Here is a 25483-nt window from a genome sequence, read left to right on the forward strand (position 1 = left end):
CAAAGAAAAAAAAGCGCCGCGCCACTACCGGGTGGGCTCGAAACTCCAAGCTTTCGGTTAACAGCCGATCGCGCTAGCCAATTGCGCCAGGGAGACAGTCCTCCTATACTCTCACCACCAGCAGAACATATCTTCAAAGCTATCAGTCCAAAGAAAAAAACGCCGCACCACTCCAGGTGGGCTCGAACCTCCAACCTTTCGTCTAACAGCCGATAGCGCTAGCCAATGGCGCCACGGAGACAGTCGTGCTACACTCTCACCACCGTCACAACATTTCTTCGGAGCTATCAGCCCAAAGAAAAAAAAGCGCCACACCACCACCGGGTGGGCTCGAACTTCCAACATTTCGGTTAACAGCCGATCGCGCTAGCCAATGGCGCCACGGAGACAGTCGTGCTCCACGCTCACCACCGTCAGAACATTTCTTCAGAGCTACCAGCTCAAAAAAAAAGCGCCGCACCACCACCTGGTGGGCTAGAACCTCCAACCTTTACGTTAACAGCGGATCGCGCTACCCAATTGGGCCACGGAGACAGTCGTGCTCCACTCTCAACACCATTAGAACATATCTTCAAAGCTATCAGCGCAAAGAAAAAAGCTACACACCACTCCCGGGAGGGCTCAAACCTCCAATTTTTTGGTTAACAGCCGAACGTGCTGGCCAATTGCGCCACGGAGACAGTCTTGCTCAGATCTCACCACCATGAGAACATGTCTCTAAAGTTATCAGCGCAAAGAAAAAAGCAACACACCACTCCCAGGAGGGCTCGAACCTCCAACCTTTCGCTTAACAGCCGATCGCGCTAGCAAATTGCGCCACGGAGGCAGTCCTGCTATATTCTCACCACCATCAGAACATATCTTCAAAGCTATCAGCCCAAAGAAAAAAAGCGCCGCACCACCACCGGGTGGGCTCGAACCTCAAACATTTTTGTTAACAGCCGATCGCGCTAGCCAATTGCGCCACGGAGACAGTCCTGCTCTACTCTCACCACCATCAGAACATATCTTCAAAGCTATCAGCTCAAAGAAAAAAAAGCGCCGCACCCCTACCGGGTGGGCTCGAACCTCCAACCTTTCGGTTAACAGTCGACCGCGCTAGCCAATTGCGCCACGGAGACAGTCCTGCTTCACTCTCACCACCATCAGAACATATCTTCAAAGCTATCAGCCCATAGAAAAAAGCCAGCACCACCACCGGGTGTGCTCGAACCTCCAACCTTTCGGTTAACAGCCGATCGCGCTAGCCAATGGCGCCACAGAGACAGTCGTGCTCCACTCTCACCACCATGAGAACATATCTTCAAAGCTATCAGCGAAAAGAAAAAAAAAAGCGACACACCGTCGCCGGGTGGGCTCAAACCTCCAACCTCTCGGTTAACAGCCGATCGCGCTAGCCAATCGCGCCACGGAGACAGTCCTGCTATACTCTCACCACCATCAGAACATATCTTCAAAGCTATCAGTCCAAAGAAAAAAAGCGCCGCACCACTCCGGGTGGGCTCGAACATCGAACCTTTCGTCTAACAGCCGATAGCGCTAGCCAATGGCGCCACGGAGACAGTCGTGCTCCACTCTCACCACCGTCACAACATTTCTTCGGAGCTATCAGCCCAAAGAAAAAAAGCGCCGCACCACCACCGGGTGGGCTCGAACCTCCAACCTTTCGGTTAACAGCCGATCGCGCTAGCCAATGGCGCCACGGAGACAGTCGTGCTCCACGCTCACCACCGTCAGAACATTTCTTCAGAGCTACCAGCTCAAAAAAAAAAGCGCCGCACCACCACCTGGTGGGCTAGAACCTCCAACCTTTACGTTAACAGCGGATCGCGCTACCCAATTGGGCCATGGAGACAGTCGTGCTCCACTCTCACTAACATCAGAACATATCTTAAAAGCTATCAGCCCAAAGAAAAAAAAGCGGCGCACCACCCCCGCGTGGGCTCGAACCTCCATCCTTTCTGTTAACAGCCGATCGCGCTAGCCAATTGCGCCACGGAGACAGTGAGGCTCCACTTTCACCACCGTCAGAACATTTCTTCAGAGCTATCAGCCCAAAGAAAAAAAAGCAACACACCACTCCCGGGAGGGCTCGAACCTCCAACCTTTCGGTTAAGAGCCGATAGCGCTAGCCAATTGCGCCACGGAGACAGTCGAGCTCCACTCTCACCACCGTCAGAACATTTTTTCGGAGCTATCACCCCAAAGAAAAAAAAACGCCGCACCACCACCGGGTGGGCTCGAACCTCCAACCTTTCGGTTAACAGCCGGTTGCGCTAGCCAATGGCGCCACAGAGACAGTCGTGCTCCACTCTTCCCACCATGAGAACATATCTTCAAAGCTATCAGCGAAAAGAAAAAAAAGCGACACACCGTCCCCAGTGGGCTCGAAACTCCAAGCTTTCGGTTAACAGCCGATCACGCTAGCCAATTGCGCAACGGAGACAGTCCAGCTCCACTCTCACCACCATCAGAACATATCTTCAAAGCTATCAGCCCAAAGAAAAAAAAGTGCCTCACCACCACCGGGTGGGCTCGAACCTCCAACTTTTCGGTTAACTGCAAATCGCGCTAGCCAACTGCGCCACAGAGACAGTCGTGCTCCACTCTCACCACCATCAGAACATATCTTCAAAGCTATCAGCGAAAAGAAAAAAAAAGCGACACACCGTCCCCGGGTGGGCTCGAAACTCCAACCTTTCGGTTAACAGCCGATCGAGCTAGCCAATTGCGCCACGGAGACAGTCCTGCTCCACTCTCACCACCATCAGAACATATCTTCAAACAATCAGGTCAAAGAAAAAAAAGCGCCGCGCCACTACCGGGTGGGCTCGAAACTCCAAGCTTTCGGTTAACAGCCGATCGCGCTAGCCAATTGCGCCAGGGAGACAGTCCTCCTATACTCTCACCACCAGCAGAACATATCTTCAAAGCTATCAGTCCAAAGAAAAAAACGCCGCACCACTCCAGGTGGGCTCGAACCTCCAACCTTTCTTCTAACAGCCGATCGCGCTAGCCAATTGCGCCACGAAGACAGTGAGGCTCCACTTTCACCACCGTCAGAACATTTCTTCAGAGCTATCAGCCCAAAGAAAAAAAGCAACACACCACTCCCGGGAGGGCTCGAACCTCCAACCTTTCGGTTAACAGCCGATAGCGCTAGCCAATTGCGCCACGGAGACAGTCGTGCTCCACTCTCACCACCGTCAGAACATTTTTTCGGAGCTATCAGCCCAAAGAAAAAAAAGCGCCGCACCACCACCGGGTGGGCTCGAACCTCCAACCTTTCGGTTAACAGCCGATCGCGCTAGCCAATGGCGCCACAGAGACAGTCGTGCTCCACTCTCACCACCAAGAGAACATATCTTCAAAGCTATCAGCGAAAAGAAAAAAAGCGCCGCACCACTCCGGGTGGGCTCGAACCTCCAAACTTTCGTCTAACAGCCGATAGCGCTAGCCAATGGCGCCACGGAGACAGTCGTGCTACACTCTCACCACCGTCACAACATTTCTTCGGAGCTATCAGCCCAAAGAAAAAAAAGCGCCACACCACCACCGGGTGGGCTCGAACTTCCAACATTTCGGTTAACAGCCGATCGCGCTAGCCAATGGCGCCACGGAGACAGTCGTGCTCCACGCTCACCACCGTCAGATCATTTCTTCAGAGCTACCAGCTCAAAAAAAAAGCGCCGCACCACCACCTGGTGGGCTAGAACCTCCAACCTTTACGTTAACAGCGGATCGCGCTACCCAATTGGGCCACGGAGACAGTCGTGCTCCACTCTCAACACCATTAGAACATATCTTCAAAGCTATCAGCGCAAAGAAAAAAGCTACACACCATTCCCGGGAGGGCTCAAACCTCCAATTTTTTGGTTAACAGCCGAACGTGCTGGCCAATTGCGCCACGGAGACAGTCTTGCTCAGATCTCACCACCATGAGAACATGTCTCTAAAGTTATCAGCGCAAAGAAAAAAGCAACACACCACTCCCAGGAGGGCTCGAACCTCCAACCTTTCGCTTAACAGCCGATCGCGCTAGCAAATTGCGCCACGGAGGCAGTCCTGCTATATTCTCACCACCATCAGAACATATCTTCAAAGCTATCAGCCCAAAGAAAAAAAGCGCCGCACCACCACCGGGTGGGCTCGAACCTCAAACATTTTTGTTAACAGCCGATCGCGCTAGCCAATTGCGCCACGGAGACAGTCCTGCTCTACTCTCACCACCATCAGAACATATCTTCAAAGCTATCAGCTCAAAGAAAAAAAAGCGCCGCACCACTACCGGGTGGGCTCGAACCTCCAACCTTTCGGTTAACAGTCGACCGCGCTAGCCAATTGCGCCACGGAGACAGTCCTGCTTCACTCTCACCACCATCAGAACATATCTTCAAAGCTATCAGCCCATAGAAAAAAGCCAGCACCACCACCGGGTGTGCTCGAACCTCCAACCTTTCGGTTAACAGCCGATCGCGCTAGCCAATGGCGCCACAGAGACAGTCGTGCTCCACTCTCACCACCATGAGAACATATCTTCAAAGCTATCAGCGAAAAGAAAAAAAAAAGCGACACACCGTCGCCGGGTGGGCTCAAACCTCCAACCTCTCGGTTAACAGCCGATCGCGCTAGCCAATCGCGCCACGGAGACAGTCCTGCTATACTCTCACCACCATCAGAACATATCTTCAAAGCTATCAGTCCAAAGAAAAAAAGCGCCGCACCACTCCGGGTGGGCTCGAACATCGAACCTTTCGTCTAACAGCCGATAGCGCTAGCCAATGGCGCCACGGAGACAGTCGTGCTCCACTCTCACCACCGTCACAACATTTCTTCGGAGCTATCAGCCCAAAGAAAAAAAGCGCCGCACCACCACCGGGTGGGCTCGAACCTCCAACCTTTCGGTTAACAGCCGATCGCGCTAGCCAATGGCGCCACAGAGACAGTCGTGCTCCACGCTCACCACCGTCAGAACATTTCTTCAGAGCTACCAGCTCAAAAAAAAAAGCGCCGCACCACCACCTGGTGGGCTAGAACCTCCAACCTTTACGTTAACAGCGGATCGCGCTACCCAATTGGGCCACGGAGACAGTCGTGCTCCACTCTCAACACCATTAGAACATATCTTCAAAGCTATCAGCGCAAAGAAAAAAGCAACACACCACTCCCGGGAGGGCTCAAACCTCCAATTTTTCGGTTAACAGCCGAACGTGCTGGCCAATTGCGCCACGGAGACAGTCTTGCTCAGATCTCACCACCATGAGAACATGTCTCTAAAGTTATCAGCGCAAAGAAAAAAGCAACACACCACTCCCAGGAGGGCTCGAACCTCCAACCTTTCGCTTAACAGCCGATCGCGCTAGCAAATTGCGCCACGGAGGCAGTCCTGCTATAATCTCACCACCATCAGATTATATCTTCAAAGCTATCAGCCCAAAGAAAAAAAACTGCCGCACCACCACCGGGTGGGCTCGAACTTCTAACTTTTCGGTTAAATGCAAATCGCGCTAGCCAACTGCGCCACGGAGACAGTCGTGCTCCACTCTCACCACCATCAGAACATATCTTCAAAGCTATCAGCGAAAAGAAAAAAAAGCGACACACCGTCCCCGGGTGGGCTCAAACCTCCAACCTCTAGGTTAACAGCCGATCGCGCTAGCCGATTGCGCCACGGAGACAGTCCTGCTATACTCTCACCACCATCAGAACATATCTTCAAAGCTATCAGTCCACAGAAAAAAAGCGCCGCACCACTTTGGGTGGGCTCGAACCTCCAACCTTTCGTCTAACAGCCGATGGCGCTAGCCAATTGCGCCACGGAGACACTGAGGCTACACTTTCACCACCATCAGAACATATCTTCAAAGCTATCAGCGCAAAAAAAGCGACACACCGTCCCCAGTGGGCTCGAAACTCCAAGCTTTCGGTTAACAGCCGATCACGCTAGCCAATTGTGCAACGGAGACAGTCCAGCTCCACTCTCACCCCCATCAGAACATATCTTCAAGGCTATCAGCCCAAAGAAAAAAAGCGCCGCACTACCACCGGGTGGGCTCGAACCTCCAACCTTTCGGTTAACAGCTGATCGCGCTCGGCAATTGCGCCATGGAGACAGTCGTGCTCCACTCTCACTAAACTCAGAACATATCTTAAAAGCTATCAGCCCAAAGAAAAAAAGCGGCGCACCACCCCCGGGTGGGCTCGAACCTCCATCCTTTTTGTTAACAGCCGATCGCGCTAGCCAATTGCGCCACGGAGACAGTCGTGCTCCACTCTCACCACCCTCAGAACATATCTTCAAAGCTATCAGCGCAAAGAAAAAAAAAGCGACACACCGTCCCCGAGTGGGCTCGAAACTCCAACCTTTCGGTTAACAGCCGATCGCGCTAGCCAATTGCGCCACGGAGACAGTCCTGCTCCACTCTCACCACCATCAGAACATATCTTCAAAGCTATCAGCTCAAACAAAAAAAGCGCCGCGCCGCTACCGGGTGGGCTCGAACCTCCAACCTTTCGGTTAACAGCCGATCGCGCTCGCCAATTGCGCCATGGAGACAGTCGTGCTCCACTCTCGCTAACATCAGAACATATCTTCAAAGCTATCAGCCCAAAGAAAAAAAGCGGCGCACCACCCCCGGGTGGGCTCGAACCTCCATCCTTTCTGTTAACAGCCGATCGCGCTAGCCAATTGCGCCACGGAGACAGTCGTGCTCCACTCTCACCACCATCAGAACATATCTTCAAAGCTATCAGCTCAAAGAAAAAAAAAGCGCCGCGCCGCTACCGGGTGGGCTCGAAACTCCAAGCTTTCGGTTAACAGCCGATCGCGCTAGCCAATTGCGCCACGGAGACAGTCCTGCTCTACTCTCACCACCATCAGAACATATCTTCAAAGCTATCAGCCCAAAGAAAAAAGCGCCGCACCACCACCGGGTGGGCTCGAACCTCAAACATTTTTGTTAACAGCCGATCGCGCTAGCCAATTGCGCCACGGAGACAGTCCTGCTCTACTCTCACCACCATCAGAACATATCTTCAAAGCTATCAGCTCAAAGAAAAAAAGCGCCGCACCACTACCGGGTGGGCTCGAACCTCCAACCTTTCGGTTAACAGTCGACCGCGCTAGCCAATTGCGCCACGGAGACAGTCCTGCTTCACTCTCACCACCATCAGAACATATCTTCAAAGCTATCAGCCCATAGAAAAAAGCCAGCACCACCACCGCGTGTGCTCGAACCTCCAACCTTTCGGTTAACAGCCGATCGCGCTAGCCAATGGCGCCACAGAGACAGTCGTGCTCCACTCTCACCACCATGAGAACATATCTTTAAAGCTATCAGCGAAAAGAAAAAAAAAGCGACACACCGTCGCCGGGTGGGCTCAAACCTCCAACCTCTCGGTTAACAGCCGATCGTGCTAGCAACTCGCGCCGCGGAGACAGTCCTGCTATACTCTCACCACCATCAGAACATATCTTCAAAGCTATCAGTCCAAAGAAAAAAAGCGCCGCACCACTCCGGGTGGGCTCGAACATCGAACCTTTCGTCTAACAGCCGATAGCGCTAGCCAATGGCGCCACGGAGACAGTCGTGCTCCACTCTCACCACCGTCACAACATTTCTTCGGAGCTATCAGCCCAAAGAAAAAAAAGCGCCGCACCACCACCGGGTGGGCTCGAACCTCCAACCTTTCGGTTAACAGCCGATCGCGCTAGCCAATGGCGCCACGGAGACAGTCGTGCTCCACGCTCACCACCGTCACAACATTTCTTCAGAGCTACCAGCTCAAAAAAAGCGCCGCACCACCACCTGGTGGGCTAGAACCTCCAACCTTTACGTAAACAGCGGATCGCGCTACCCAACTGCGCCACGGAGACAGTCGTGCTCCACTCTCACCACCATCAGAACATATCTTCAAAGCTATCAGCGAAAAGAAAAAAGCAACACACCACTCCCGGGAGGGCTCAAACCTCCAATTTTTCGGTTAACAGCCGAACGTGCTGGCCAATTGCGCCACGGAGACAGTCTTGCTCAGATCTCACCACCATGAGAACATGTCTCTAAAGTTATCAGCGCAAAGAAAAAAGCAACACACCACTCCCAGGAGGGCTCGAACCTCCAACCTTTCGCTTAACAGCCGATCGCGCTAGCAAATTGCGCCACGGAGGCAGTCCTGCTATACTCTCACCACCATCAGAACATATCTTCGAAGCTATCAACCCAAAGAAAAAAAACTGCCGCACCACCACCGGGTGGGCTCGAACTTCCAACTTTTCGGTTAACTGCAAATCGCGCTAGCCAACTGCGCCACGGAGACAGTCGTGCTCCACTCTCACCACCATCAGAACATATCTTCAAAGCTATCAGCGAAAAGAAAAAAAAGCGACACACCGTCCCCGGGTGGGCTCAAACCTCCAACCTCTCGGTTAACAGCCGATTGCGCTAGCCGATTGCGCCACGGAGACAGTCCTGCTATACTCTCACCACCATCAGAACATATCTTCAAAGCTATCAGTCCACAGAAAAAAAGCGCCGCACCATTTTGGGTGGGCTCGAACATCGAACCTTTCGTCTAACAGCCGATAGCGCTAGCCAATGGCGCCACGGAGACAGTCGTGCTCCACTCTCACCACCGTCACAACATTTCTTCGGAGCTATCAGCCCAAAGAAAAAAAAGCGCCGCACCACCACCGGGTGGGCTCGAACCTCCAACCTTTCGGTTAACAGCCGATCGCGCTAGCCAATGGCGCCACGGAGACAGTCGTGCTCCACGCTCACCACCGTCACAACATTTCTTCAGAGCTACCAGCTCAAAAAAAGCGCCGCACCACCACCTGGTGGGCTAGAACCTCCAACCTTTACGTAAACAGCGGATCGCGCTACCCAACTGCGCCACGGAGACAGTCGTGCTCCACTCTCACCACCATCAGAACATATCTTCAAAGCTATCAGCGAAAAGAAAAAAGCAACACACCACTCCCGGGAGGGCTCAAACCTCCAATTTTTCGGTTAACAGCCGAACGTGCTGGCCAATTGCGCCACGGAGACAGTCTTGCTCAGATCTCACCACCATGAGAACATGTCTCTAAAGTTATCAGCGCAAAGAAAAAAGCAACACACCACTCCCAGGAGGGCTCGAACCTCCAACCTTTCGCTTAACAGCCGATCGCGCTAGCAAATTGCGCCACGGAGGCAGTCCTGCTATACTCTCACCACCATCAGAACATATCTTCAAAGCTATCAACCCAAAGAAAAAAAACTGCCGCACCACCACCGGGTGGGCTCGAACTTCCAACTTTTCGGTTAACTGCAAATCGCGCTAGCCAACTGCGCCACGGAGACAGTCGTGCTCCACTCTCACCACCATCAGAACATATCTTCAAAGCTATCAGCGAAAAGAAAAAAAAGCGACACACCGTCCCCGGGTGGGCTCAAACCTCCAACCTCTCGGTTAACAGCCGATTGCGCTAGCCGATTGCGCCACGGAGACAGTCCTGCTATACTCTCACCACCATCAGAACATATCTTCAAAGCTATCAGTCCACAGAAAAAAAGCGCCGCACCATTTTGGGTGGGCTCGAACCTCCAACCTTTCGCCTAACAGCCGATGGCGCTAGCCAATTGCGCCACGGAGACACTGAGGCTCCACTTTCACCACCATCAGAACATATCTTCAAAGCTGTCAGCGCAAAAAAAGCGACACACCGTCCCCAGTGGGCTCGAAACTCCAAGCTTTCGGTTAACAGCCGATCACGCTAGCCAATTGCGCAACGGAGACAGTCCAGCTCCACTCTCACCACCATCAGAACATATCTTCAAAGCTATCAGCCCAAAGAAAAAAAGCGCCGCACTACCACCGGGTGGCCTCGAACCTCCAACCTTTCGGTTAACAGCTGATCGCGCTCGCCAATTGCGCCATGGAGACAGTCGTGCTCCACTATCACTACATCAGAACATATCTTAAAAGCTATCAGCCCAAAGAAAAAAAGCAGCGCACCACCCCCGGGTGGGCTCGAAACTCCAACCTTTCGGTTAACAGCTGATCACGCTAGCCAATTGCGCCACGGAGACAGTCCTGCTCCACTCTCACCACCATCAGAACATATCTTCAAAGCTATCAGCTCAAAGAAAAAAAAGCGCCGCGCCGCTACCGGGTGGGCTCGAACCTCCAACCTTTCGGTTAACAGCCGATCGCGCTCGCCAATTGCGCCATGGAGACAGTCGTGCTCCACTCTCACTAACATCAGAACATATCTTCAAAGCTATCAGCCAAAAGAAAAAAAGCGGCGCACCACCCCCGGGTGGGCTCGAACCTCCATCCTTTCTGTTAACAGCCGATCGCGCTAGCCAATTGCGCCACGGAGACAGTCGTGCTCCACTCTCACCACCATCAGAACATATCTTCAAAGCTATCAGCTCAAAGAAAAAAAGCGCCGCGCCGCTACCGGGTGGGCTCGAAACTCCAAGCTTTAGGTTAACAGCCGATCGCGCTAGCCAATTGCGCCACGGAGACAGTCCTGCTCTACTCTCACCACCATCAGAACATATCTTCAAAGCTATCAGCCCAAAGAAAAAAAGCGCCGCACCACCACCGGGTGGGCTCGAACCTCAAACATTTTTGTTAACAGCCGATCGCGCTAGCCAATTGCGCCACGGAGACAGTCCTGCTTCACTCTCACCACCATCAGAACATTTCTTCAGAGCTATCAGCCTAAAGAAAAAAAAGCGCCGCCCCACCACCTGGTGGGCTCGAACCTCCAACCTTTACGTTAACAGCGGATCGCGCTAGCCAATTGGGCCACGGAGACAGTCGTGCTCCACTCTCACCACCATTAGAACATATCTTCAAAGCTATCAGCGCAATGAAAAAAGAAACACACCACTCCCAGGAGGGCTCGAACCTCCAACCTTTCGCTTAACAGCCGATCGCGCTAGCAAATTGCGCCACGGAGGCAGTCCTGCTATAATCTCACCCCCATCAGAACATTTCTTCAGAGCTATCAGCCCAAAGAAAAAAAAGTGCCGCACCACCACCGGGTGGGCTCAAACCTCCAAACATTCAGTCAACAGCAGATCGCGCTAGCCAATTGCGCCACAGAGACAGTCGTGCTCCACTCTCACCACCATCAGAACATATCTTCAAAGCTATCAGCGAAAAGAAAAAAAAGCGACACACCGTCCCCGGGTGGGCTCAAACCTCCAACCTCTCGGTTAACAGCCGATCGCGCTAGCCGATTGCGCCACGGAGACAGTCCTGCTATACTCTCACCACCATCAGGACATATCTTCAAAGCTATCAGTCCAAAGAAAAAAAGCGACACACCGTCCCCAGTGGGCTCGAAACTCCAAGCTTTCGGTTAACAGCCGATCACGCTAGCCAATTGCGCAACGGAGACAGTCCAGCTCCACTCTCACCACCATCAGAACATATCTTCAAAGCTATCAGCCCAAAGAAAAAAAAGCGCCGCACTACCACCGGGTGGGCTCGAACCTCCAACCTTTCGGTTAACAGCCGATCGCGCTCGCCAATTGCGCCATGGAGACAGTCGTGCTCCACTCTCACTAACATCAGAACATATCTTCAAAGCTATCAGCCCAAAGAAAAAAAGCGGCGCACCACCCCCGGGTGGGCTCGAAACTCCAACCTTTCGGTTAACAGCCGATCGCACTAGCCAATTGCGCCACGGAGACAGTCCTGCTCCACTCTCACCCCCATCAGAACATATCTTCAAAGCTATCAGCTCAAAGAAAAAAAAGCGCCGCGCCGCTACCGGGTGGGCTCGAAACTCCAAGCTTTCGGTTAACAGCCGATCGCGCTAGCCAATTGCGCCACGGAGACAGTCCTGCTCTACTCTCACCACCATCAGAACATATCTTCAAAGCTATCAGACCAAAGAAAAAAAGCGCCGCACCACCACCGGGTGGGCTCGAACCTCAAACATTTTTGTTAACAGTCGATCACGCTAGCCAATTGCGCCACGGAGACAGTCCTGCTTCACTCTCACCACCATCAGAACATATCTTCAAAGCTATCAGCCCATAGAAAAATAAGCCCACACCACCACTGGGTGGGCTCGAACCTCCAACCTTTTGGTTGTCTCCGTGACTGTCTCCGTGGCGCAATTGGCTAGCGTGATCGGCTGTTAACCGAAAGCTTGGAGTTTCGAGCCCACCCGGGGACGGTGTGTCGCTTTTTTTTCTTTCCGGTGATAGCTTTGAAGATATGTTCTGATGGTGGTGAAAGTGGAGCACGACTGTCTCCGTGGCGCAATTGGCTAGCGCGATCGGCTGTTAGACGAAAGGTTGGAGGTTCGAGCCCACCCGGAGTGGTGCGGCGCTTTTTTTCTTTGGACTGATAGCTTTGAAGATATGTTCTGATGGTGGTGAGAGTACATCAGGACTGTCTCCGTGGCGCAATTGGCTAGCGCGATTGGCTGTTAACCGAGAGGTTGGAGGTTTGAGCCCACCCGGGGACGGTGTGTCGCTTTTTTTTCTTTTCCCTGACAGCTTTGAAGATATGTTCTGATGGTGGTGAGAGTGGAGCACGACTGTCTCCGTGGCGCAATTGGCTAGCGCGATCTGCTGTTGACCGAAAGGTTGCAGGTTCGAGCCCACCTGTGGTGGTGCGGCGCTTCTTTTCCTTTGGGCTGATAGCTCTGAAGAAATGTTCGGACGGTGGTGAGAGTGGAGCACGACTGTCTCCGTGGCACAGTTGGCTAGCGCGATTTGCAGTTAACCAAAAATTTGGAGGTTCGAGTCCACCCGGTGGTGGTGCGGCACTTTTTTTTCTTTGAGCTGATAGCTTTGAAGATATGTTCTGATGGTGGTGAGAGTGAAGCAGGACTGTGTCCGTGGCGCCATTGGCTAGCGCGATCGACTGTTAACCAAAAGGTTTGAGGTTCGAGCCCACCCGGTGGTGGTGCGGCGCTTTTTTTCTTTGGGCTGATAGCTTTGAAGATATGTTCTGATGGTGGTGAGAGTAGAGCAGGACTGTCTCCGTGGCGCAATTGGCTAGCGCGATCGGCTGTTAACCGAAAGCTTGAAGTTTCGAGCCCACCCGGTAGTGGCTCGGCGCTTTTTTTTTATTTGAGCAGATAGCTTTGAAGATATGTTCTGATGGTGGTGAGAGTGGAGCAGGACTGTCTCCGTGGCGCAATTGGCTAGCGCGATCGGCTGTTAACCGAAAGGGTTGAGTTTCTAGCCCACCCGGGGACGGTGTGTCGCTTTTTTTTTCTTTGCGCTGATAGCTTTGAAGATATGTTCTGATGGTGGTGAGAGTGGAGCAGGACTGTCTCCGTGGCGCAATTGGCTAGCGCGATCGGCTGTTAACCGAAAGCTTGGAGTTTCGAGCCCACCCGGTATTGGTGCGGCGCTTTTTTTTTCTTTGAGCTGATAGCTTTGAAGATATGTTCTGATGGTGGTGAGAGTAGAGCAGGACTGTCTCCGTGGCGCAATTGGCTAGCGCGATCGGCTGTTAACCGAAAAGTTGGAGTTTCGAGCCCACCCGGGGACGGTGTGTCGCTTTTTTTTCTTTGCGCTGATTGCTTTGAAGATATGTTCTGATGGTGGTAAAAGTGGAGCACGACTGTCTCCGTGGCGCAATTGGCTAGCGCGATCGGCTGTTAGACGAAAGGTTGGAGGTTCGAGCCCACCCGGAGTGGTGCGGCGCTTTTTTTCTTTGGACTGATAGCTTTGAAGATATGTTCTGATGGTGGTGAGAGTATATCAGGACTGTCTCCGTGGCGCAATTGGCTAGCGCGATCGGCTGTTAACCGAGAGGTTGGAGGTTTGAGCCAACCCAGGGACGGTGTGTCGCTTTTTTTTCTTTTCCCTGACAGCTTTGAAGATATGCTCTGATGGTGGTGAGAGTGGAGCACGACTGTCTCCGTGGCGCAATTGGCTAGCGCGATCTGCTGTTGACCGAAAGGTTGCAGGTTCGAGCCCACCCGGTGGTGGTGCGGCGCCTCTTTTCCTTTGGGCTGATAGCTGTGAAGAAATGTTCGGACGGTGGTGAGAGTGGAGCACGACTGTCTCCGTGGCACAGTTGGCTAGCGCGATTTGCAGTTAACCAAAAATTTGGAGGTTCGAGCCCACCCGGTGGTGGTGCGGCACTTTTTTTTCTTTGGGCTGATAGCTTTGAAGATATGTTCTGATGGTGGTGAGAGTGAAGCAGGACTGTCTCCGTGGCGCCATTGGCTAGCGCGATTGACTGTTAACCAAAAGGTTTGAGGTTCGAGCCCACCCGGTGGTGGTGCGGCGCTTTTTTTCTATGGGCTGATAGCTTTGAAGATATGTTCTGATGGTGGTGAGAGTAGAGCAGGACTGTCTCCGTGGCGCAATTGGCTAGCGTGATCGGCTGTTAACCGAAAGCTTGGAGTTTCGAGCCCACCCGGTAGTGGCTCGGCGCTTTTTTTTATTTGAGCAGATAGCTTTGAAGATATGTTCTGATGGTGGTGAGAGTGGAGCAGGACTGTCTCCGTGGCGCAATTGGCTAGCGCGATCGGCTGTTAACCGAAAGGTTTGAGTTTCTAGCCCACCCGGGGACGGTGTGTCGCTTTTTTTTTCTTTGCGCTGATAGCTTTGAAGATATGTTCTGATGGTGGTGAGAGTGGAGCAGGACTGCCTCCGTGGCGCAATTGGCTAGCGCGATCGGCTGTTAACCGAAAGCTTGGAGTTTCGAGCCCACCCGGTATTGGTGCGGCGCTTTTTTTTTCTTTGAGCTGATAGCTTTGAAGATATGTTCTGATGGTGGTGAGAGTAGAGCAGGACTGTCTCCGTGGCGCAATTGGCTAGCGCGATCGGCTGTTAACCTAAAAGTTGGAGTTTCGAGCCCACCCGGGGACGGTGTGTCGCTTTTTTTGCGCTGATAGCTTTGAAGATATGTTCTGATGGTGGTAAAAGTGGAGCCTCACTGTCTCCGTGGCGCAATTGGCTAGCGCGATCGGCTGTTAGACGAAAGGCTGGAGGTTCGAGCCCCCCCCCGGAGTGGTGCGGCGATTTTTTTTTCTTTGGACTGATAGCTTTGAAGATATGTTCTGATGGTGGTGAGAGTATAGCAGGACTGTCTCCGTGGCGCTATTGGCTAGCGCGATCGGCTGTTAACCGAGAGGTTGGAGGTTTCAGCCCACCCGGGGACGGTGTGTCGCTTTTTTTTCTTTTTTTGACAGCTTTGAAGTTATGTTCTGATGGTGGTGAGAGTGGAGCACGACTGTCTCCGTGGCACAATTGGCTAGCGCGATCTGCTGTTGACCGAAAGGTTGCAGGTTCGAGCCCACCCGGTGGTGGTGCGGCGCTTCTTTTTCTTTGGTCTGATAGCTGTGAAGAAATGTTCGGACGGTGGAGAGAGTGGAGCACGACTGTCTCCGTGGCGCAGTTGGCTAGCGCAATTTGCAGTTAACCAAAAAGTTGGAGGTTCGAGCCCACCCGGTGGTGGTGCGGCACTTTTTTTTCTTTGGGCTGATAGCTTTGAAGATATGTTCTGATGGTATTGAGAGTATAGCAGGACTGTCTCCGTGGCGCAATTTGCTAGCGCGATCAGCTGTTAGGCGAAAGGTTGGAGGTTCGAGCCCTCCCGGGAGTGGTGTGTTGCTTTTTTTTGCGCTGATAACTTTGAAGATATGTTCTGATGGTGGTGAGAGTAGAGCAGGACTGTCTCCGTGGCGCAATTGGCTAGCGCGATCGGGTGTTAACCGAAAGCTTGGAGTTTCGAGCCCACCCGGTGGTAGTGCGGCGCTTTTTTTTTTCTTTGGGCTGATAGCTTTGAAGATATGTTCTGATGGTGGTGAGAGTGGAGCACGACTCTCTCCGTGGCGCAATTGGCTAGCGCGATCGGCTGTTATCCGAAAGGTTGGAGGTTTGAGCCCACCCGGTGGTGGTGTGGGCTTATTTTTCTATGGGCTGATAGCTTTAGAGATATGTTCTTATGGTGGTGAGAGTGAAGCAGGACTGTCTCCGTGGCGCAATTGGCTAGCGCGATTGACTGTTAACCAAAAGGTTTGAGGTTCGAGCCCACCCGGTGGTGGTGCGGCGCTTTTTTTCTTTGGGCTGATAGCTTTGAAAATATGTTCTGATGGTGGTGAGAGTAGAGCAGGACTGTCTTCGTGGCGCAATTGGCTAGCGCGATCGGCTGTTAACCGAAAGCTTGGAGTTTCGAGCCCACCCGGTAGTGGCTCGGCGCTTTTTTTTCTTTGAGCTGATAGCTTTGAAGATATGTTCTGATGGTGGTGAGAGTGGAGCAGGGCTGTCTCCGTGGCGCAATTGGCTAGCGCGATCGGCTGTTAACCGAAAGGTTGGAGTTTCGAGCCCACCCGGGGACGGTGTGTCGCTTTTTTTTCTTTGCGCTGATAGCTTTGAAGATATGTTCTGATGGTGGTGAGAGTGGAGCAGGACTGTCTCCGTGGCGCAATTGGCTAGCGCGATCGGCTGTTAACTGAAAGCTTGGAGTTTCGAGCCCACCCGGTAGTGGTGCGGCGCTTTTTTTTCTTTGACCTGATAGCTTTGAAGATATGTTCTGATGGTGGTGAGAGTAGAGCAGGACTGTCTCCGTGGCGCAATTGGCTAGCGCGATCGGCTGTTAACCGAAAAGTTGAAGTTTCGAGACCACCCGGGGACGGTGTGTCGCTTTTTTTTCTTTGCGCTGATTGCTTTGAAGATATGTTCTAATGGTGGTGAGAGTGGAGCACGACTGTCTCCGTGACGCAATTGGCTATCGCGATCGGCTGTTAACAGAAAGGATGGAGGTTCGAGCCCGGCCGGGAGTGGTGCGGCGCTTTTTTTTCTTTGGGCTGATAGCTTTGAAGATATGTTCTGATGTTGGTGAGAGTGGAGCATGACTGTCTCCATGGCGCAATTGGCGAGCGCGATCGGCTGTTAACCGAAAAGTTGGAGGTTAGAGCCCACCCGGTGGTAGTGCGGCGCTTTTTTATTCTTTGTGCTGATAGCTTTGAAGATATGTTCTGATGGTGGTGAGAGTGGAGCATGACTGTTTCCGTGGCGCAATCGGCTAGCGTGATCGGCTGTTAACCGAGAGCTTGGAGTTTCGAGCCCACCCGGGGACAGTGTGTCGCTTTTTTTCTTTGCGGTGATAGCTTTGAAAATATGTTCTGATGGTGGTGAAAGTGGAGCACGACTGTCTCCGTGGCGCAATTGGCTAGCGCGATCGGCTGTTAGACGAAAAGTTGGAGGTTCGAGCCCACCCGGAGTGGTGCGGCGCTTTTTTTCTTTGGACTGATAGCTTTGAAGATATGTTCTGATGGTGGTGAGAGTATAGCAGGACTGTCTCCGTGGCGCAATTGGCTAGCGCGATCGGCTGTTAACCGAGAGGTTGGAGGTTTGAGCCCACCCGGGGACGATGTGTCGCTTTTTTTTTCTTTTCGCTGATAGCTTTGAAGATATGTTTTTATGGTGGTGAGAGTGGAGCACGACTGTCTCTGTGGCGCCATTGGCTAGCGCGACCGGCTATTAACCGAAAGGTTGGAGGTTCGAGCCCACCCGGTGGTGGTGCGGCGCTTTTTTTTTCTTTGGGCTGATAGCTCCGAAGAAATGTTCTGACGGTGGTGAGAGTGGAGCACGACTGTCTCCGTGGCGCAATTGGCTAGCGCTATCGGCTGTTAACCGAAGGGTTGGAGGTTCGAGCCCTCCCGGGAGTGGTGTGTTGCTTTTTTTCTTTGGGCTGATAGCTTTAAAGATATGTTCTGATGTTGGCTAGAGTGGAGCAGGACAGTCTCCGTGGCGCAATTGGCTAGCGCGTTCGGCCGTTAACCGAAAGGTTAAAGGTTCGAGCACACCCGGTGGTGGTGCGGGCTTTTTTCTATGAGCTGATAGCTTTGAAGATTTGTACTGATGGTGGTGAGAGTGAAGCAGGACTGTCTCCGTGGCGCAGTTGGCTAGCGCGATCGACTGTTAACCGAAAGGTTGGTGGTCCGAGCCCACCCGGTGGTGGTGCGGCGCTTTTTTTCTTTGGGCTGATAGCTTTGAAGATATGTTCTGATGGTGGTGAGAGTGGAGCAGGACTGTCTCCGTGGCGCAATTGGCTAGCGCGATCGGCTGTTAACCGAAAGCTTGGAGTTTCGAGCCCACCCGGTAGTTGCGCGGCGCTTTTTTTTCTTTGAGCTGATAGCTTTGAAGATATGTTCTGATGGTGGTGAGAGTGGAGCAGGACTGTCTCCGTGGCGCAATTGGCTAGCGCGATCGGCTGTTAACTGAAAGGTTTGAGTTTCGAGCCCACCCGGGGACGGTGTGTCGCTTTTTTTTCTTTGCGCTGATAGCTTTGAAGATATGTTCTGATGGTGGTGAGAGTGGAGCAGGACTGTCTCCGTGGCGCAATTGGCTAGCGCGATCGGCTGTTAACTGAAAGCTTGGAGTTTCGAGCCCACCCGGTATTGGTGCGGCACTTTTTTTTTCTTTGAGCTGATAGCTTTGAAGATATGTTCTGATGGTGGTGAGAGTAGAGCAGGACTGTCTCCGTGGCGCAATTGGCTAGCGCGATCGTCTGTTAACCGAAAAGTTGGAGTTTGGAGCCCACCCGGGGACGGTGTATCGCTTTTTTTTCTTTGCGCTGATTGCTTTGAAGATATGTTCTAATGGTGGTGAGAGTGGAGCACGACTGTCTCCGTGACGCAATTGGCTATCGCGATCGGCTGTTAACAGAAAGGATGGAGGTTCGAGCCCGGCCGGGGGTGGTGCGGCGCTTTTTTTTCTTTGGGCTGATAGCTTTGAAGATATGTTCTGATGTTGGTGAGAGTGGAGCACGACTGTCTCCATGGCGCAATTGGCGAGCGAGATCGGCTGTTAACCGAAAGGTTGGAGGTTAGAGCCCACCCGATGGTAGTGCGGCGCTTTTTTTTTCTTTGGGCTGATAGCTTTGAAGATATGTTCTGATGGTGGTGAGAGTGGAGCATGACTGTCTCCGTGGCGCAATTGGCTAGCGTGATCGGCTGTTAACCGAAAGCTTGGAGTTTCGAGCCAGCCCGGGGACGGTGTGTCGCTTTTTTTTCTTTCCGGTGATAGCTTTGAAGATATGTTCTGATGGTGGTTAAAGTGGAGCACGACTGTCTCCGTGGCGCAATTGGCTAGCGCGATCGGCTGTTGGACGAAAGCTTGGAGGTTCGAGCCCACCCGGAGTGGTGCGGCGCTTTTTTTCTTTGGACTGATAGCTTTGAAGATATGTTTAGATGGTAGTGAGAGTATAGCAGGGCTGTCTCCGTGGCGCGATTGGCTAGCGCGATCGGCTGTTAACCGAAAGGTTGGAGGTTCGCGCTCACCCGGTGGTGGTGGGGCTTATTTTTCTATGGGCTGATAGCTTTAGAGATATGTTCTTATGGTGGTGAGAGTGAAGAAGGACTGTCTCCGTGGCGCAATTGGCTAGCGCGATCGACTGTTAACCAAAAGGTTTGAGGTTCTAGCCCACCCGGTGGTGGTGCGGCGCTTTTTTTCTTTGGGCTTATAGCTTTGAAGATATGTTCTGATGGTGGTGAGAGTAGAGCAGGACTGTCTTCGTGGCGCAATTGGCTAGCGCGATCGGCTGTTAACCGAAAGCTTGGAGTTTCGAGCCCACCCGGTAGTGGCTCGGCGCTTTTTTTTCTTTGATCTGATAGCTTTGAAGATATGTTCTGATGGTGGTGAGAGTGGAGCAGGACTGTCTCCGTGGCGCAATTGGCTAGCGCGATCGGCTGTTAACCGAAAGGTTGGAGTTTCGAGCCCACCAGGGGACGGTGTGTCGCTTTTTTTTTCTTTGCGCTGATAGCTTTGAAGATATGTTCTGATGGTGGTGAGAGTGGAGCAGGACTGTCTTCGTGGCGCAATTGGCTAGCGCGATCGGCTGTTATCCGAAAGGTTGGAGGTTCGCGCTCACCCAGTGGTGGTGTGGGCTTATTTTTCCATGGGCTGATAGCTTTAGAGATATGTTCTTATGGTGGTGAGAGTGAAGCAGGACTGTCTCCGTGGCGCAATTGGCTAGCGCGATCGACTGTTAACCAAAAGGTTTGAGGTTCTAGCCCACCCGGTGGTGGTGCGGCGCTTTTTTTCTTTGGGCTGATAGCTTTGAAGATATGTTCTGATGGTGGTGAGAGTGGAGCATGACTGTTTCCGTGGCGCAATCGGCTAGCGTGATCGGCTGTTAACCGAAAGCTTGGAGTTTCGAGCCCACCCGGGGACAGTGTGTCGTTTTTTTTTCTTTGCGGTGATAGCTTTGAAGATATGTTTTGATGGTGGTGAAAGTGGAGCACGACTGTCTCCGTGGCGCAATCGGCTAGCGCGATCGGCTGTTAGACGAAAGGTTGGAGGTTCGAGCCCACCGGGAGTGGTGCGGCGCTTTTTTTCTTTGGACTGATAGCTTTCAAGATATGTTCTGATGGTGGTGAGAGTATAGCAGGACTGTCTCCGTGGCGCGATTGGCTAGCGCGATCGGCTGTTAACCGAGAGGTTGGAGGTTTGAGCCCACCCGGGGACGGTGTGTCGCTTTTTTTCTCTTTTCGCAGATAGCTTTGAAGATATGTTCTGATTGTGGTGAGAGTGGAGCATGACTGTCTCTGTGGCGCCATTGGCTAGCGCGATCAGCTGTTAACCGAAAGGTTGGAGGTTCGAGCCCACCCGGTGGTGGTGCGGCGCTTTTTTTTCTTTGGGCTGATAGCTGCGAAGAAATGTTCTGACGGTGGTGAGAGTGGAGCACGAATGTCTCTGTGGCGCAATTGGCTAGCGCTATCGGCTGTTAACCGAAAGGTTGGAGGTTCGAGCCCTCCCGGGAGTGGTGTGTCGCTTTTTTTCTTTGGGCTGATAGCTTTAAAGATATGTTCTGATGTTGGCTAGAGTGGAGCAGGACAGTCTCAGTGGCGCAATTGGCTAGGGCGTTCGGCCGTTAACCGAAAGGTTAAAGGTTCGAGCACACCCGGTGGTGGTGCGGGCTTTTTTCTATGGGCTGATAGCTTTGAAGATATGTACTGATGGTGGTGAGAGTGAAGCAGGACTGTCTGCGTGGCGCAGTTGGCTAGCGCGGTCGACTGTTAACCGAAAGGTTGGAGGTTCGAGCCCACCCGGTGGTGGTGTGGCGCTTTTTTTCTAAAGGCTGATAGCTTTGAAGATATGTTCTGATGGTGGTGAGAGTAGAGCAGGACTGTCTCCGTGGCGCAATTGGCTAGCGCGATCGGCTGTTAACCGAAAGCTTGGAGTTTCGAGCCCACCCGGGGACGGTGTGTCGCTTTTTTTTCTTTGCGCTGATAGCTTTGAAGATATGTTCTGATGGTGGTGAGAGTGGAGCAGGACTGTCTCAGTGGCGCAATTGGCTAGCGCGATCGGCTGTTAACCGAAAGCTTGCAGTTTCGAGCCCACCCGGTATTGGTGCGGCACTTTTTTTTCTTTGAGCTGATAGCTTTGAAGATATGTTCTGATGGTGGTGAGAGTAGAGCAGGACTGTCTCCGTGGCGCAATTGGCTAGCGCGATCGGCTGTTAACCGAAAAGTTGGAGTTTCGAGCCCACCCGGGGACAGTGTGTCGCTTTTTTTTCTTTGCGCTGATTGCTTTGAAGATATGTTCTAATGGTGGTGAGAGTGGAGCACGACTGTCTCCGTGACGCAATTGGCTATCGCGATCGGCTTTTAACAGAAAGGATGGACGTTCGAGCCCGGCCGGGGGTGGTGCGGCGCTTTTTTTTCTTTGGGCTGATAGCTTTGAAGATATGTTCTGATGTTGGTGAGAGTGGAGCACGACTGTCTGCATGGCGCAATTGGCGAGCGAGATCGGCTGTTAACCGAAAGGTTGGAGGTTAGAGCCCACCCGGTGGTAGTGCGGCACTTTTTTTTTCTTTGGGCTGATAGCTTTGAAGATATGTTCTGATGGTGGTGAGAGTGGAGCAGGACTGTCTCCGTGGCGCAATTGTCTAGCGCGATCGACTGTTAACCAAAAGGTTTGAGGTTCTAGCCCACCCGGTGGTGGTGCGGCGCTTTTTTTCTTTGGGCTGATAGCTTTGAAGATATGTTCTGATGGTGGTGAGAGTAGAGCAGGACTGTCTTCGTGGCGCAATTGGCTAGCGCGATCGTCTGTTAACCGAAAGCTTGGAGTTTCGAGCCCACCCGGTAGTGGCTCGGCGCTTTTTTTTCTTTGAGCTGGTAGCTTTAACGATATGTTCTGATGGTGGTGAGAGTGAAGCAGGACTGTCTCCGTGGCGCAATTGGCTAGCGCGATCGGCTGTTAACCGAAAGGTTGGAGTTTCGAGCCCACCTGGGGACGGTGTGTCGCTTTTTTTTTCTTTGCGCTGATAGCTTTGAAGATATGTTCTGATGGTGGTGAGAGTGGAGCAGGACTGTCTTCGTGGCGCAATTGGCTAGCGCGATCGGCTGTTAACTGAAAGCTTGGAGTTTCGAGACCACCCGGTAGTGGTGCGGCGCTTTTTTTTCTTTGAGCTGATAGCTTTGAAGATATGTTCTGATGTTGGTGAGAGTGGAGCACGACTGTCTCCATGGCGCAATTGGCGAGCGCGATCGGCTGTTAACCGAAAGGTTGGAGGTTAGAGCCCACCCGGTGGTAGTGCGGCGCTTTTTTTTCTTTGGGCCGATAGCTTTGAAGATATGTTCTGATGGTGGTGAGAGTGGAGCATGACTGTTTCCGTGGCGCAATCGGCTAGCGTGATCGGCTGCTAACCGAAAGCTTGGAGTTTCGAGCCCACCCGGGGACAGTGTGTCGTTTTTTTTCTTTGCGGTGATAGCTTTGAAGATATGTTTTGATGGTGGTGAAAGTGGAGCACGACTGTCTCCGTGGCGCAATCGGCCAGCGCGATCGGCTGTTAGACGAAAGGTTGGAGGTTCGAGCCCACCCGGAGTGGTGCGGCGCTTTTTTTCTTTGGACTGATAGCTTTCAAGATATGTTCTGATGGTGGTGAGAGTATAGCAGGACTGTCTCCGTGGCGCAATTGGCTAGCGCGATCGGCTGTTAACCGAGAGGTTGGAGGTTTGAGCCCACCCGGGGACGGTGTGTCGCTTTTTTTCTCTTTTCGCTGATAGCTTTGAAGATATGTTCTGATTGTGGTGAGAGTGGAGCACGACTGTCTCTGTGGCGCCATTGGCTAGCGCGATCAGCTGTTAACCGAAAGGTTGGAGGTTCGAGCCCACCCGGTGGTGGTGCGGCGCTTTTTTTTCTTTGGGCTGCTAGCTGCGAAGAAATGTTCTGACGGTGGTGAGAGTGGAGCACGAATGTCTCTGTGCCGCAATTGGCTAGCGCTATCGGCTGTTAACCGAAAGGTTGGAGGTTGGAGCCCTCCCGGGAGTGGTGTGTCTCTTTTTTTCTTTGGGCTGATAGCTTTAAAGATATGTTCTGATGTTGGCTAGAGTGGAGCAGGACAGTCTCAGTGGCGCAATTGGCTAGCGCGATCGGCTGTTAACCGAAAGCTTGGAGTTTCGAGCCCACCCGGTAGTGGCTCGGCGCTTTTTTTTCTTTGAGCTGATAGCTTTGAAGATATGTTCTGATGGTGGTGAGAGTGGAGCAGGACTGTCTCCGTGGCGCAATTGGCTAGCGCGATCGGCTGTTAACCGAAAGGTTGGAGTTTCGAGCCCACCTGGGGACGGTGTGTCGCTTTTTTTTTCTTTGCGCTGATAGCTTTGAAGATATGTTCTGATGGTGGTGAGAGTGGAGCAGGACTGTCTTCGTGGCGCAATTGGCTAGCGCGATCGGCTGTTAACTGAAAGCTTGGAGTTTCGAGCCCACCCGGTAGTGGTGCGGCACTTTTTTTTCTTTGAGCTGATAGCTTTGAAGATATGTTCTGATGGTGGTGAGAGTAGAGCAGTACTGTCTCCGTGGCGCAATTGGCTAGCGCGATCGGCTGTTAACCGAAAAGTTGGAGTTTCGAGACCTCCCGGGGACGGTGTGTCGCTTTTTTTTCTTTGCGCTGATTGCTTTGAAGATATGTTCTAATGGTGGTGAGAGTGGAGCACGACTGTCTCCGTGACGCAATTGGCTATCGCGATCGGCTGTTAACAGAAAGGATGGAGGTTCGAGCCCGGCCGGGAGTGGTGCGGCGCTTTTTTTTCTTTGGGCTGATAGCTTTGAAGATATGTTCTGATGTTGGTGAGAGTGGAGCACGACTGTCTCCATGGCGCAATTGGCGAGCGCGATCGGCTGTTAACCGAAAGGTTGGAGGTTAGAGCCCACCCGGTGGTAGTGCGGCGCTTTTTTTTTCTTTGGGCCGATAGCTTTGAAGATATGTTCTGATGGTGGTGAGAGTGGAGCATGACTGTTTCCGTGGCGCAATCGGCTAGCGTGATCGGCTGTTAACCGAAAGCTTGGAGTTTCGAGCCCACCCGGGGACAGTGTGTCGTTTTTTTTTCTTTGCGGTGATAGCTTTGAAGATATGTTTTGATGGTGGTGAAAGTGGAGCACGACTGTCTCCGTGGCGCAGTCGGCTAGCGCGATCGGCTGTTAGACGAAAGGTTGGAGGTTCGAGCCCACCCGGAGTGGTGCGGCGCTTTTTTTCTTTGGACTGATAGCTTTCAAGATATGTTCTGATGGTGGTGAGAGTATAGCAGGACTGTCTCCGTGGCGCAATTGGCTAGCGCGATCGGCTGTTAACCGAGAGGTTGGAGGTTTGAGCCCACCCGGGGACGGTGTGTCGCTTTTTTTCTCTTTTCGTTGATAGCTTTGAAGATATGTTCTGATTGTGGTGAGAGTGGAGCACGACTGTCTCTGTGGCGCCATTGGCTAGCGCGATCAGCTGTTAACCGAAAGGTTGGAGGTTCGAGCCCACCCGGTGGTGGTGCGGCGCTTTTTCTTCTTTGGGCTGATAGCTGCGAAGAAATGTTCTGACGGTGGTGAGAGTGGAGCACGAATGTCTCTGTGGCACAATTGGCTAGCGCTATCGGCTGTTAACCGAAAGGTTGGAGGTTCGAGCCCTCCCGGGAGTGGTGTGTCGCTTTTTTTCTTTGGGCTGATAGCTTTAAAGATATGTTCTGATGTTGGCTAGAGTGGAGCAGGACAGTCTCAGTGGCGCAATTGGCTAGCGCGTTCGGCCGTTAACCGAAAGATTAAAGGTTCGAGCACACCCGGTGGTGGTGCGGGCTTTTTTCTATGGGCTGATAGCTTTGAAGATATGTACTGATGGTGGTGAGAGTGAAGCAGGACTGTCTCCGTGGCGCAGTTGGCTAGCGCTGTCGACTGTTAACCGAAAGGTTGGAGGTTCGAGCCCACCCGGTGGTGGTGCGGCGCTTTTTTTCTTTGGGCTGATAGCTTTGAAGATATGTTCTGATGGTGGTGAGAGTAGAGCAGGACTGTCTCCGTGGCGCAATTGGCTAGCGCGGTCGGCTGTTAACCGAAAGCTTGGAGTTTCGAGCCCACTCGGGGACGGTGTGTCGCTTTTTTTTTCTTTGCGCTGATAGCTTTGAAGATATGTTCTGATGGTGGTGAGAGTGGAGCAGGACTGTCTCAGTGGCGCAATTGGCTAGCGCGATCGGCTGTTAACCGAAAGCTTGGAGTTTCGAGCCCACCCGGTATTGGTGCGGCACTTT

The 25483-nt window shown here is 52.5% G+C and overlaps 6 non-coding genes across 6 annotated transcripts; 3 read left to right on the forward strand and 3 right to left on the reverse strand.

Annotated features, from left to right (window-relative positions):
- Positions 1 to 8390: 8390 nt before the first annotated feature.
- Positions 8391 to 8464, reverse strand: TRNAN-GUU (transfer RNA asparagine (anticodon GUU)). Its single transcript has one exon. It is a non-coding gene; the product is annotated as a tRNA-Asn (tRNA).
- Positions 8465 to 9415: 951 nt separating this feature from the next.
- TRNAN-GUU (transfer RNA asparagine (anticodon GUU)) lies at positions 9416 to 9489 on the reverse strand. Its single transcript has one exon. It is a non-coding gene; the product is annotated as a tRNA-Asn (tRNA).
- Positions 9490 to 11175: 1686 nt separating this feature from the next.
- TRNAN-GUU (transfer RNA asparagine (anticodon GUU)) lies at positions 11176 to 11249 on the reverse strand. The gene has a single exon. It is a non-coding gene; the product is annotated as a tRNA-Asn (tRNA).
- A 6026-nt stretch (positions 11250 to 17275) lies between these two features.
- Positions 17276 to 17349, forward strand: TRNAN-GUU (transfer RNA asparagine (anticodon GUU)). The gene has a single exon. It is a non-coding gene; the product is annotated as a tRNA-Asn (tRNA).
- Positions 17350 to 22884: 5535 nt separating this feature from the next.
- Positions 22885 to 22958, forward strand: TRNAN-GUU (transfer RNA asparagine (anticodon GUU)). The gene has a single exon. It is a non-coding gene; the product is annotated as a tRNA-Asn (tRNA).
- A 1554-nt stretch (positions 22959 to 24512) lies between these two features.
- On the forward strand, positions 24513 to 24586 carry TRNAN-GUU (transfer RNA asparagine (anticodon GUU)). The gene has a single exon. It is a non-coding gene; the product is annotated as a tRNA-Asn (tRNA).
- Positions 24587 to 25483: the final 897 nt, after the last annotated feature.

This window comes from Rhipicephalus microplus, unplaced genomic scaffold (genome assembly GCF_043290135.1).
Source record: "Rhipicephalus microplus isolate Deutch F79 unplaced genomic scaffold, USDA_Rmic scaffold_26, whole genome shotgun sequence".
Lineage (NCBI taxonomy): Eukaryota > Metazoa > Arthropoda > Arachnida > Ixodida > Ixodidae > Rhipicephalus > Rhipicephalus microplus.